At 45.0% G+C, this 14,963-nt stretch overlaps 1 protein-coding gene across 1 annotated transcript in view; it reads right to left on the bottom strand.

The window, feature by feature from the left end:
- Positions 1-14,963, bottom strand: part of PHF20L1 (PHD finger protein 20 like 1) — a 2,880,694-nt gene that overhangs the window by 128,535 nt on the left and 2,737,196 nt on the right. The window lies entirely within an intron of this gene.

Below are 14,963 nucleotides of genomic sequence, written 5' to 3'. Positions count from 1 at the left end.
CCACAGATTTAAGAACAATCCCACTAAAAAAAAAAAAACAAACAAACAAAAAAAAAAAAACATTCCATCATACAGGCAACAGTATCATTAAGAGAGAGTTCCTCCAAAGAACAATCTAGACTAATACAATCCTCTTCCTCTGAACCACAGTCCAAGGGGGAAGGAATTTGAGAAAAGTAAGCCAGGGACTCTTCCCCAGAATCCAGATCCTCATCTGAAGAATCTGGTTCCCTGGGACTTTTAAGAAGAGTGGAAGACCAGGGAGAGGCAGGCACAGACACCCCTTGAGGAGACGAGCACCATTAAAGCATTAAATAACTCCCAGAGTAAAATCTTGCCATTCACGCTGGGGATACTTAACTACAGGGGAAATACGCTTAGTTTTATGTTTCTTCTTCTGCATATTACCAGCATGTAACATCCTTGAAGGTCAGGACCCTTGGTAAGATTCAATAAGCGTAGTAAGGATCTCCTCCCTAAGAGCTTCAGAATCTCCCTTCGTCCCTCTAATATAATCAGCTGAGGTGACCCTCAACATCAGAAAAAAGAAGTTATGTCTTACCATAACATTCCATCTGTGTTGTTGATCTTCGTTCATTCATTACTGATGGGTTATAGGTTCCGTCCTCGGAACTGAGCCGGCCAATATCAAGCTTGCGTCAGCCAAAAACTCTCGAGCCAAGGTCCTACCCAGAATACTCTGCTCCCTCTCACCTCAGATCGAGTTTAAGTGCAGGCAATACTCTCCCTTGTTAGAATGGTTAGGAAAGAACACTGGATGGTCAATAGACTGGTTAAAAGATCGCTCTGACACCACTTTTGGTAAAAAGGTAGAAAGTACAGTTTTGTACCTACCATAAATGTAGATGTCCGAACTGGATAGCATCTGCAGTCATAACAAGTGGGTTGTCCTGTCGTCAGGCAGCCCTGCAGTCGGCCGGATTCCAAAGTCCGGGTCCGGCTTCGGCTGATGTCGCACTCCACCCGACGTCATCTCTGTTGGTCTTCGGGTATAAAAGCATCAGCCGGCGCCATTTTCCTCAGTGTTTCTTGCCCCAGATGCCAGTAGCCCTCTTGCAGGCTAAAAATTTGGATAGATGCCAATGTTTCCAAATAGATAGAGGTAAACACAGCAATAAGCATATATGTACATATATACAAACAAATACACCATAAAAGACTCCCCCCCAACAGCTAGCTATTAGGAGGGTAAACACCCTAGGAGTACCACAGAGGGAAGGAGGGAGGGTAATCCTGACTGCAGATGCTATCCAGTTCGGACATCTACATTTATGGTAGGTACAAAACTGTACTATGTCCTTCATGGATGCATCTGCAGTCATAACAAGTGGGTAGAATACCATAGCCAACTAGGGAGGAGGATAAAATAGATTATGGTGTGTTTAGGATCCCTTGCAGTACAGCAGTGGCAAACCCTGCTCGGGATCTGGAATATAGAGGCAAATTATAATGCTTGGCAAATGTATGCACGGAGGTCCAAGTAGCCGCCTCAATAATGTCTTTGGTTGCCACTCCTCGTAAGAAGGCTGTGGTAGTGGCTGTTGCCCTTGTAGAATGAGGTCTTATGTTCTGTGGAATTGGTTTTCCATGGAAGGAGTAACAGTATCGTATGCAATTTCCTATCCATTTGGAGATTGTCTGTTTGGAAATAGCTTTTCCTTCCTTCCTGTTGCATAGGCTACAAAAAGTTGGTCAATCTTTCTGCTATTTTTTGTTCTGTCCAAGTAGTAGCGTAGCTGTCTATGTACATCCAAGGTATGCAGTATTCTTTCCCCTCTGTTTTGTGGGTTGGGAAAGAAGGTAGGTAGGTGGATTGCCTGGTTTAAAGACACTCTGGATACCACCTTGGGCATAAATGTAGGATTAGTCCTCATGGACACTCTATCTTGGTGGAAGATTAGGAAGGGTTGCACTGCCATTAAGGCCTGTAGTTCTGAAACCCTCCTTGCTGAAGTAATTGCCAGTAGGAAAGCAGTTTTCCATGACAGGTGTTGTAGGTCTGCTGTTGCTGCTGGTTCAAAGGGTGATAGTGTCAACTTTTCTAGCACAAAGTTTAAATCCCAAGCTGGTAATGGTGGTTTCCTTGGAGGTTTTACATTCTTGATTCCTCTGAGGAACTGCCTGAGCAAAGGGTGCGAAAAACAGGTGGATCAAAGCTGTATTCTGCTGAAATAGCTGATGCATGTATCTTGATGGAGGAGTAGGACAGGCCTGAATGAAGAAGTTCGGCCAGATATTCCAGAATGTTAGGCATATCTATGTTTGACACATCTTTTCCTCTTTCCGTACTCCAAATGACAAACCTTTTCCATTTTCCAGCATAGTTCCTTCTTGTTGAAGGTCTGCGTGCTTCCAGAATAATGTCTTTAACTCTTTGGGAAAGTTCTGGATTAGCTGCTGCTATGTGATGTTCCATGCAGTCAGTTGCAGCGTTTTTAGGTTTGGATGTATGATGCTGTAGTTGTTCTGAGTTAACATCAAAGGCATCAGGGTATTGGCTACATATTGTTACGAGACATGCTCTTCAGTAGTGGGTACCAGTGTTGTCTTGGCCAGTTTGGAGCTATCAGGATTATCCTTGGACGTTCTTCCTTGATTTTTAGTAGTACCTTGTGTATCAAAGGAAGAGGTGGGAATGCATATGCTGTTAGGCCTTTCCAGTTGAAGGAGAGTGAGTCCACTTTCCATGCTAGTGGGTGGAATGTCCTTGTGCAGAATTTTTGGAGCTGGTGATTGAGAGGTGATGCGAATAGGTCTATCTGGGGCATCCCCCATTTCTTCGAGTTGGTCTGGAAGATGTCCGGGTGCGGCTCCCATTCGGGGGCACCCGAGGTGGTTCTGCTAAATATGTCTGCTAGAGTTTTGTCTTCCCCGGATACAAATATTGCCTGTAACTGAGTGTTGTAGCTGTGGGCCAGGGTCCACAGCTCCAAGGTCATTCTGCATAGGGGTATGAATGAGTGCCTCCCTGTTTGTTGATGTACCACATGACTGTGGTGTTGTCTGTCCTTATCATCAACTGGCCCTCTTTGAGAAATGGTTTGAACTTTTGGATTGCCAGTTTTACTGCCAGCATTTCTTTTAGATTGATGTGCAGGTGAAGTTGATCCTGTGTCCACAATCCTTGCACGCATTTGTCCAGCATGTGGGCCCCATCCTAGGTCTGAAGCGTCTGTTGTGATGGTCTGGCTTGGTTGACATCTGCGAAAGGGTAGGCCTGGGTTTGACTGGCATGCCTGAGCCCACCATAGGAACTCCTGTTTTAAGCATGGAATTAGTGGGATTTCTGTTTCTAGACTGTGTCTGTGTTGGGACCATAAATTCTTTAGGTACCACTGTAGTTTCCTCATATGTAGTCTGGCAAATGGGACCAAGATTATGCATGATGCCATGAAGCCCAAGGCCTGCAGAACTTTTCTTGCTGTTAACTTGTTCAGTTTTGTTAGTGCCAAGAAGTAAAGAGGAAGTTCTTTTGTTTTTCTGTAGTCAGGAATGCCATTTGTTGTACTGTGTCCAATTCAGCCCAAGAATGTCCTTGTTTGGGATGGTATCAGCCTTGACTTTTGTAAATTGACTGTGTATCCCAGTCCTTGTAGCAAGTAAATGACCCTTTGTAAATCTGTTGTCAGCTTGCTTTTGTTGTCCCCTTGTAGCAGGCAGTCGTCCAGGTATGGGTAAATTTGAATTCCCTGTAGTCTGCAATGGGTGATTACTGATGCCAGGCATTTTGTGAATACTCTGGGCGCAGTAGATAAGCCAAAGGGCAATGCTGAGAATTGATAGTGCTCTGATCCTGCAAGAAATCTGAGGTATCTTCTGCAGATTGGTCGAATGGGGACGTGCAGGTATGCCTCCTTGAGATCTAGAGTTACCAGCCAAGACTCCTTGCCCAGCATGGGAAGAAGTTGCTGTAGGGTCAGCATTTTGAATTTTGGGACAATGATGTATGTATTTAAGGTGGACAGGTCGAGAATTGGTCTCCAACTTTTTTCCTTTCTTGGAACTAGGAATAGTCTGGAGTAGAACCCCTTTCCTTGTTCTGCTGTTGGCACTCTTTCCACAGCTCTCATGTTTGCTAACTCCATTATCTGGCGTAGAGCCTCTGTTTTTGATTTGGAGGTAGATTTGGCATTCCTCTTTTGACTGGTAAAGTGTGGAAGTGAAACCGGTAACCTTGATCTATGGTTTGTAAAATCCACTTGTCTTTTGTTATGTAGTGCCAGTTCTTTGAAAATAAGGTTAACTTTCCGCCTAGAGGAGCTGCTATTTGTTCCCTGGTAGGCGGATTTAGGATTAAGTCACTGTGGTTGTGCTGATGTAGTGGCAGTGGCTGTGTCTGTGCCTCTGTTGTTACCTTGCCACTGTCGTCCTCTGTAGGCACCTCCTCTGGATTGGTTTCTGCCTCTGGAGCGTCTATTCCTGCCCCTTTGAAATTTTGTGGAGTCAGGAAAGGACCAATTTGTGACAGCCCAGTTCCTGCTAAACCTTGGGCGTTGAACCTGCAAGAAATCTTTAACAGTTTGAACAGATTTTGCCTTTTCTTCCATTTTCTTCATAACCTGCTGGGCAGGTGTACCAAACAAACTTGTCTTGTCCATAGGAGCATCTAGCAACTTAGCTTTAACATGATCCGGTAAAGCTTGTTCCTTTAGCCATGCATGCCTTCTTATCACTGTGCCTGTCATGACTGATCTAAATGAAGCCTCCAGTGCATCATAGCCACATTTTAAGGAATGGTTGCTAACCTGTTGTATGTTATTTACCATCTCTAATACATATTTCTTATCAAGAGATTCATCAGTGGTTAGTCTTTTAGTTAACTGATCAAGCATAAACTCTTGGTATTGTATCATGTGTAACTGACAGCTTAAAGTTGTAGCTTAGCGAGTAGCTGAAGTGTAGACCTTTTACCCCATCTGTCTAGTGACCTTGCTTCCCTTTCAGAAGGAATAGGGTTTTAGCTGTGGTCGGCTACTGCCTTGGGACCCTGGGATATAGTTTCTGGGTCTGCAAGTGGGGCCTTGTAAAGGTGGTGATGAGTATCTGGCACCCTGTAAAATCTGTCTGGTTTGGCAGGGGCTGGGGTAAAGAATCTGGAGCGGAGCAAACATCATTGAAAGCATCATCCACCACAGAGAGAACAGGAGGTATAGCTAAGGGCCTGTGCTGTGGGAGGTGCAGAAAGGTCCTAAGTCTTTTCTGGAGTCTGAAAAATCCTGTTGCTGCCATTGGAACTGTTCTCGCATGGCATGCAAGGTTTCCCCAAAGGAGAATTCTTCTGGTGGGGAAGCAGCTGGAATGGATTCTTCAGCATCAGAATCTTCAAAATTGGAGAAGGGAGCCTCAGGCTGGTCAGTTATGTCTGATTCATCAGCAGAATCATCAGAAGACACTGGCTCAGGGGGCTCTGCCCTAGGTCTCTTCTCTGGGGGCTGAGAGGCCCTGTCTGGGTGAGATTGAGATCCTCTAATTAAAGAAATTAAATCTTCTGCCAAAGAAAGCATTTGAGAACTAGAAGAGGGCCTGGATGTGGGGAGTTTAACAGGCACTGATTTAGTAGTCTTGGCTGCTTTAGCCCTGGCGAAGGCCTTAATGGACATGGCAGCTGGAGGCCTAGCAGCACCACGTGCTGGGGAAGAGACATCCAAGGGGATGGTGTCTGATAAGTCAACCACCGTAGTGGGTAAAATTTCTGAGGTCGATTCAAGAGTTGTAGCAGGGGCCTCAGTTGTAGGAATAGGTTCAGCTGTACTTTGAGCAGTTTTCTCGGTTTCAGCCGAAACCGAGACACTCGCGGTTTGCTTTACCGTGGTTTTGGCCGAAACCGCGGACCGCGAGTGTCGGTCTTTATCTTTGTGTTTTTTGGGGGTAGTCGGAGGATCCGACGGCATAATGTACGCAAAATCAGAACCGAAAAACTGTTCTGCAAACTCCGACCGACGCCTAAGCGTTCGTCGGTTGAAAGAGGCACAGGCCGAACAGGCTGCTACGTCGTGGGCTGGGCCTAAACAAGGCAGACAGTAAGAGTGGAAATCTTTATGAGGTATTTGTTTCCCACAGGTTAAACAATTGTTAACTTTTTCTGACATCGGCTGAGGCAAGAAAGAGTCCCCAGCGGGGTACTTAGCTTTAGAAGTCTCCCAACTAGTATTCGGTAGAAGTAATCTCTGGATCCGACCGACCGGCACTTGCGAACAGCTTCTGCTTCGGGCGCCACGCGGCAAGAAAGACTGAGGAAAATGGCGTCGGCTGATGCTTTTATACCCGAAGACCAACAGAGATGACGTCGGGTGGAGTGCGACATCAGCCGAAGCCGGACCCGGACTTTGGAATCCGGCCGACTGCAGGGCTGCCTGACGACAGGACAACCCACTTGTTATGACTGCAGATGCATCCATGAAGGACATCTGGTTCTCAGTGATACCCTGTCCTTATGGAAGATAAGGATAGGGAGATTTGATGCATAAGGCCTGACGTTCTGATAGCCGCCTGGCCGATGTGATTGAAATGATAAACAAAGTTTTCCATGAGAGATATTTTACATCACAAGAAGACGCAGGTTCAAAGGGTGGAGCTGTTACAGCTTGCAGAACCAGAACCAAAGCCAAATCCCAAGGTTGTACGGGTTCTCTAAAGGGAGGTTTTAGGTGGATAACCCCTTTCAAGAAAGTCTTAAGAGAGTCTATGTGACATAAGTGAAGAATCTTGAAAAATAATATGAAAATTTGAGATGGCAGCTAAATATACACAGATAGTAGAGGCAGACATCCCAGAGTGAAAAAGATGTGATAAGTAATCCAATACCACTAAGACAGAGGCTGACAAAGGGTCTATTTGTTTACTTGCTGCCCATAGAGAGAACCTCTTCGATTTGTTAAGATAGATTATTCTGTTGGACGATTTATGAGATGCAATAAAAATATTGCATACAGGGGACGAAAGGTTTTCATGCCTGGCAATCATAGGAAGTGGAGAAACCAAGCTATCAGTTTCAAGGTTGTTAGATTGGGGTGAATCAGACCCTGCAGATGGGAGATCAATGTTGGGGATAGATTGAGGATCCACAGTTGATCTAGCAGGTGAGGCCAGAGGACGGGAAACCAGACTTGTCGAGGCCAATATGGAGCAATGAGGATCACTTTGCTTTTCAACTGTCGTGCTTTCTTTAGAAATTGGGAGACGAGGGGATTGAGAAGGATAGGCATAAAGAAGACCCGAGGGGCAAGCGTGGACTAGAGCGTCCCTTGGTGACTGTCCCCGAGGGGGGATTAGGGCAAAGTAGTTGCTGCACTTGTAGTTGATTGGGGAGGCAAATAGGTCGCAGCAAGGCTGGCCCCAGCGGTTGAAGATTTTTGCCACTATTGGAGGATTGAGGGACCACTCGTGAGGCTGTAGAATGCACCTGCTCAATTTGTCCGCTATCACGTTGGAGCTCCCGGAATGTGTGTTGAAATCAGAAAGCAGTTGTAAGCTATCACCCATTGCCATATTGTCAAGGCCTCTTTGCATAATGAGTAAGAACTGGTGCCCCCTTGTTTGTTGATGTACCAGACAACTGACATGTTGTCTGATTGTACCGCAATAGTCCCTGACGGAAGGATGGAGTGAAATGCTTGCAACGCTAGAAGCACCGCCCTGAGTTCCAGAGCATTGACATGCAAAAGGGCCTCTGTCTCTGATCAGGTGCCTTGGACCAAGTTTCCCTGACATAGCCCCACCCCCCAATCAGGAAGGCGTCCGTGATTACTGTGCTATCGGTTGATGGGGGTTGAAAGGGTGAGACCATTGTTGGGGATTTCGAGACATCCTCCAGAGTAAATCTTGCTTGCATCTCTGAGTTATACTTATTTGAAAAGACAAAGGATGTTGTAGAGGGCACCACTGAGTGAGAAGTAGCCACTGAAGGAGTCTCATGTGGAATCTGGCTAGAGGAACAATGGTAATCAAAGCTGCCATTGACCCCAATAGCTAAAGTACCGATCAAGCTGGGGATTTCTGATGACAGAGCAGCGGTTGAACTTGTTGTCTTATTTTCTGAAGTCTGTGTTCTGAAAGGGATGTTGTACAATTTCTCGTTTCCAAAAGTACCCCTATAAATTCCAAAGACTGAGTTGGAGTTGTGTTGGATTTCTCCCAGTTTATAGTGATTCCCAGGCTTCGAGCTGTTAAGAGAGTATACTGCAGGGCTTCTTCCAGTAGACGCTTGGTGGGTGCATTGAGGAGCCTGTCATCTAGATATGGACATGCCTGGAATCCTTTAAGTCGCAATTGAGCGATAACCACTGCCATGCATTTTGTGAACACTCTGGGGGCTGTAGAGAGACTGAAGGACAGGGCTTGAAACTGGTAGTGACTGGCTCCTATACGAAAGCAGAGGTATCTTCTTGAGCATTTGTCCATTTTTATGTGGTAATACGCATCTTGAAGATCTACAGAGCACATCCAATCATCTTCTTCCCGAAGAGGAAGGATAGACTGAACCGTGACCATTCGGAATTTATCTGTTTTTACAAATTTGCTTAGTGTACTGAGATCCAAAATTGGTCTCCACTCCCCTGTCTTTTTTAGCACCAAAAAGAACCTTGAGTAAAATCCAGATCCTATCTGGTCTAGGGGGACTATGTGGATGACTCTTTTTTTGTAGCAGCTTTTGGATTTCAAGTGCTGCTGTTTCCCTTCGACTGGGTGGAAAGTCGGGTAATACTCTTGATGAGACTGGGCAAAGATGGAAGGGGATGTAATAGCTTCTGGATATAATCCGTTGTACCCAAGAGACAGTTATCTTTTGCCAGGCAGCGGGGTACAAGGAGAAATGAACCCTGACCGCTTCCAGAGGTGAGCAGTCGGGCAATGCTTCAGGAGCGCTGATAGGGTTGGCCAGAGAAAGAATCTCTGGTACCCCGGTTTCACGGACCTCCTCTGCCCCAAAAGGGGTGTCTTCCATTGGAGTTTCCCCCTTTGCCTCTAGGGGAGAACTCGGCACATGCATCCCGGAAAGAAAACTGTGATTTCTTGTGCCATATCTTTCCATTCCTCTGATTTCTGGAGTAGAATCGCTGAGGAGTGGAGTGTCTGACAACAATGGCAGACAAGGTCTTGCCATCTTGTTCGCACCAGCCAGCGTATCCTTGACTTTAGGGCCAAAGAAGCAACCTCTATGGGGGCATTCATGAAGGGGGCCTTAAAGGAGTCTGCAAAGTCAAAAAGGCGCATCCAAGCATGTCGTCTGGCGACTATATCTGCGCTTACCACTCTAGCTGCCCCTTCCGTTGTGTGAGAAATAAGACGCATGGAAGAACTGGAAATGGACTCTAGAGTGGCTATCTGAGAAGCCACATTATCACGGACTTTGTTAGAAGCAGCTCCTGCCAAGATTTCAGAGAGATGGTTGATAAGATCTCACTGAAACCTGGTAAAATTTGCTTAATAATTCAAAGACCTTAGGGCAAACGTCGATGAAGCAAACACATGCTTCCCTAATCCGTCAATCGCCCAGGACTCCTTGTTGGGCAGATGGACAGTTTGGCTCTCCTCTGCCAAATCCTTCTTAGTAGCAGCTGCCACCACCATAGCACCTACTGGAAGACCTCATGACCAGTGAGTGTGCTCAGCTGGGGGTGATAATATTTTATCTAGCCTCTTAGGTATCACTTCCATGGTATCGGGAGCCTTCCATGTGTGCTGCACAATGAGCTGGACGGGCTCATTGGCAGGCGGGGTTACCCAAGAGGTAGGGTGCCGGGCACGAAAAACCTGCAGGAATACTGATTCCTCAGAGGAAGGATTAGAAGGCTTCCAATCACCCCTCAGTCTAAGGATCTTGAGGATGTCACTAAAGGACACCTCATCAGAAGGTGACCGTGGGAACCCTTTCCCAGTCATCAAAATCCGTATCTTCAGTCAATGACTCCTCAGTGGAATCCATGCGTTTCCACTTACACAATGCTTTGCAGGGTGCTTCCTCAGTGGGAGGTTCTGGGGAACACTGCAAAGAGGGGGTCTCCTGAGGAAGAGAGGCCTGAGGCTCTTGTGCCCGGTGTCCGGGAGTTGAAGCTTGTGGCAGTTGCAGCACCGAGGGGGAGAGGACTCCGACAAATGAGCTTTGCCAGCGGAGGCAAGCATTCTCTCCATGGTCTAGAAGGCTGGCCTGCCCAAGGAGGGATGGGAGCCCGGAACCAAGCACGACAACCTCGGAACCAGGGTCACACTCCGCCCCAAAGAGCCCGCCCCCAGACCAGGACTCTCAAGAGGACCGTGAACCATAAGAGACATCATCCCTGCCATAGAAAAAATTGGCGTGGAGCCAGGAATGCCCTCCCCAATGGTACAGCCAGTGGCCTGAGAAGAGCCCGATGCCCAGTGCACCAAAGGCCACAAGGACGACTCTGGTTCCAAAGTGAGATCAACTATTGGTGTTGGAGGGATGGAAGCTGCTTTCGGAGTGACAGGCTTCGAGACTTGAGTGGAAGTCGAAGGAGGAGTATACACTGGGGTTTGAGGCAATATACACTCACCTGAATGAGGGAACGTAGATTTCGACGGTTGAGAAAGACCGCAACACATCCTGTTCAGAAAGATTCTTGGTTGGCTTCATGGAGAATGCTGATGGCGATTCTGGCCTTTCTAGGAAAGGACTATACTGACTGCTAGCAAAAGGATCCAGTGAAGGGGAATATTTGGTTCTTGCTAATTCAATAGGTGCAGAGCATGGAGCTGATGAAGTCTGCACCGAAGAAAATGGTGTGGAAAAAGTCTGCACCGAAGATGTCAGCGCCGTAGTAGTTGAAGGTGTCTGCACCGTAAAGGCACAAAATTTTACTCTGATTGAATGAAGGATGCCTGCAGATCAAGACTGTGCTGTGAAGCTATATCCCGAACTAACAAGGCTAGTCAGCTAAGGGGTATGCGCTTCGACCCCCACCTTTTGTTGATGTACCAACATGACTGTGGTATTGTCTGCAACAACTCGACGAGGTTCTGGGGAACAAAGATGATTCAGTGAGTTGAGCATCTCTTTGATAATTATGTGCATGCTCCTGTCCTTGGTGTCCCACATGCCCTGCACATTTATCCCTGTTGAAACTGCTCCCCAAGCAAAGTCCAAGGAGTCTGTGATGACAGACTGCTTTGGAAAAGGGAGGGAGAAGGACCTAGATTTAAGGATATCTATTGTCTCCACCAAATGATTTCCCTTCTGACAACCCCCAGCACTGAGGTTTGAAAAGACAAATGGCATTGGTGCTGGGACCAGAGAGATTTTCAGATACCACTACTTCTTTCTCACGTGGAGTCTTTTCAGGGATATCATGAGAATCAAAGAAACCAAGAGACTCACAATCCTGAGGTATTCCCTCACAGTGACTCAAGTTTCAGTGGAAAGCCTTAGAAACTGATCTACATATAGAACTTTTTTTTTCTATGGAAGAAAATCTCTTTGAACTGAAGTGTCTAGTTGACATCCCATGAACACAATCCTGGGTGGAGGCAAGAAAAACTTTTGAATGATTTCTTGGAATCCCTACTTGTGTAAGATGCATCTCACTCAAGAGATCCCAGACACTGAAAAAACTGCAAAGAAAAGCAAGTTATCTAAATATGGAAAAATGTTGACACCATGTAGCTTGCAATGAGCTATAAATACAGTCAGACACTTTGTGAACACACTTGATGCAGTGGATAGTCCAAAGGATAAAGCAGGGGAACAGATAACGTGATCCATACACACAAAACCTTACGAAATGTCTGAAGTTTGGATGAATAGGGGTGTGATAAGCATCATTTATCTCTAGTGTTATCAGGAAGCTTTGAAGAGGTAACAGTTGTAAAGTGACATTATTTTGAAGTTGAGCATTATTGCAAACAGGTTTAGACAAGAAAGATTCATTACTGGTCTTCAAGGGTTTTCTTTCTTTGACACTATAAACATCTCTGAATAAAAAACTTTCCTCACCTGAAAAGAAAAAAAATTATTCTATCACTCCTTAGGGCAGCATGTAAAGACGAATTGGAGGAATCAAAAGAGTCTGATCTGGAGGATAAGGAATGATCCCATGGAAAGGAGGAATTCCCTCTCACTGCCATCTGTAACCTTGAAGAATTATCTTCAGAACCCATTTGTCTGAAACTGTGTGCTGCCAAACAGAAAAATGAAGACCAAGACTTCCTCTAAGGAAAAAGAGGACAGAGCAGGAGAGGGACACAGGGATTCTTAAACAGTTATTCAGGATTTGGACTGTCCTTCGTTTTGGCAGGTTCTAATCTTTTTTTTTTGAAAACCCTTTCCATTTCTTCTTAAATGTCTGTTTACCTCTACTTTGTTGAGACTGTTTGTTCTGCTTTTTGCCAAAACTGGATGAGGGGGTAGAGAATGAGGAAAAGGACGGATGAGATAAATTCCCTGAATCAGCTTACCTCTTTCATCACACTTTTTGATCACCTCTACAGCAGAGACAGAAAAAAAAAACTAAATTCTCTATCCAGAGGGCAATTAACATTCTCATTTTCTCATCATCTGGGAGGTTCTGAGACTGCAGCCATGCAACCCACCCCCCCAAAAAAAAAAACAATACCGATGGCCATAGCCCCAGACAAAGTATCAACAGATTCAGATTCAGATTCACACACACACACACACACACACACACACACACACACACACACACACACACACACACACACACACACACACACACAGAGTAAACGAGTAGTGACTTGTGCAACAGAAAAAACTAAATTATTTAAAGCAGATATTTCCCCACAATAAGAAACTGTGGATAAAACATTCATCATACTTTCACAATATACGAGCCGGACAATTCAACATTCAGAAAAACAAAGTTGCAGAAGTATACATTTTCTTCATAATTTTCCCACCCTTATCAGAAAGAGTAGGATTGGAATTAACTAGGTGTTTAGCAGCAGTAAGATCAACTAAATATACATCTGATGGGTCAGGTGTGGGAATAAGGTATAAAAACTTAAAAAGACCGAGGAACTTTAAACGTCCTGTCTGCCTTTTTAGGGGCAGCTGGCTGATTATCAGGAAAACTGCAGGCAGTAACACACACATCCTCTAAAGCACACACAACAGTTGCAATGGGTGACAGTTCTGGAATTTCCTTCTGTAACAATTCAGAGTATTTTCTGAGGGACAGAGATCTCAGTGCTTTCCCACTGAAAAGACTGGTACATTTCAGCAACAGTCTCAGAGAAAGAGAAATCCCCACAGGGAGAATTGGAAACTGAGCAGCCATCTAAATCAGAATCAGAAATCTACGGAGAAAATCTTGTATCTGTACCTTCATCTTCCTGTTAAAATTCAGAAAAATGGGTATTCTTTTTCTTTTACCAGAACCTACTTTACAAGAAGGAATGACAGCCTGAATTAAACCCTGAGCCAGACCCAGTAAACTACTCCTGTCTATGAAATATTTCAAGGAGTAGACACATGCTTAGTTTTGTTTCTTTTTGACAAGAAAAAATGGAGCCATCCATGTCACTAATGGCAGCAGCAGCTTCCCCAAAAATAAACACAATATTCTGACACAACAGGGAAGCCTTCCCTGTCCCCTCTCCCAGATCCAACACGAATGGCTCTACTTTGGCCAATGAGGGCACCGCAGAGGATGTGGTTAACTCCTTGTTCAAAGTGGCTGTAGGTGCTGCATCGGACTGAACTGGGGTAAAAGATGAGTGGTCTGAGGTGCAACAAATGGCCACAACAGTCACCCACCTGTCGTTGAAGCAAATTGCTAGCCTAGTGCGGTGGCACCGGCTGTTTACTTAGCTTTTTCTTTTAGTGGTTGAAAGAAGGACTGACAATATGACCAATAGTTTGTTCCATGGTCCGGTCGAAAATGGTACTTCTTTCCCAGTGAACACAAGTAGCAAATGCCAGTAAAAAATTAAGTTTTTAAAAATCACTTTTTTCACAGAAAAACACAGTAAAAAGCACTTTAAAGCACTTTGCCAGCCCCAAAAAAGTAAAACAATTTCTCTGCAGAAAAAATGTTTTTTTTTTGTTTTTTTTTAGTTACTTTACACAACTTTTACACTGACAAAAAAAAAAGTGCGTGCCTGTTTAAAAGTATGATAGTCTTGTGACAGTTGGTTAAAACACAAACCTCCTAGCTTTAAAATAACTTTCCTGAAGAGGAAAGTGATAAAACACAAAATATTTAGAAAATGAAATTTTTTTCCTCAAAAAGGAACTTACTTGCCCAGGAAAAGAAACAGCACCAAGCAGATGCCTGATCCTCAAAAGCCCTAGAGGAGTGTACTCTTTGGTGGCAGTAACGTTTTGGAGGGTTTGGCACTCAGAATTGTATTTTTTCAGCTCAGCTTCAGCTGTGCAACAGTTTGGGGGCATGGAAGGGGCCCTGAAGCTTTGGAAGCTGGCTGGTACTTAGATCCTTGATGGGAAATAACACACACAGCTAAGGGTAGTGCAGTGCAGCAATCATCAGCATGATGAACATCCAGAACGACTTGGAACTCTTCTGACTTCTATTCTAGAATCATTGAGGGATATCAAATCATGCTCCATGGGCAGACAATGTCTTCCCTTCCTGCTCACTCTTCTGAAGTTTCTCCTTGACTTTAGGTCCAAATAGTTAGGATCTGTTGAAGGGGGTGTTTAAGAAGGATTCTTTAAATTTGTCGGCAAAATCAGAGTCTAAGCCAGGCGTGATGCCTCATGGTTATGCCTGCTCACACTGCTCTCACTGCTCCATTAGTTATGAGGTGCAACAGTCTCATGGAGAAACAAGGAATATAATTATGGCCACCTCAGATTCAACCTGTTTCTTACACTCTGGAGTGGCTAATGGCTTCATGAAATAGTCAAATTGATGTTCATCTTTGTCACATCCTCTTTGGTGTCTTAAGTCAAATATCTCACCAAATTTGACATCTTCTGGAGGGGACTGTGGGGAATTCTCCCC

Source organism: Protopterus annectens, chromosome 3.part1 (genome assembly GCF_019279795.1).
Source record: "Protopterus annectens isolate FY-2018-M chromosome 3.part1, PAN1.0, whole genome shotgun sequence".
NCBI lineage: Eukaryota > Metazoa > Chordata > Ceratodontiformes > Protopteridae > Protopterus > Protopterus annectens.
This window is presented reverse-complemented; position numbering and strand designations above follow the sequence as displayed.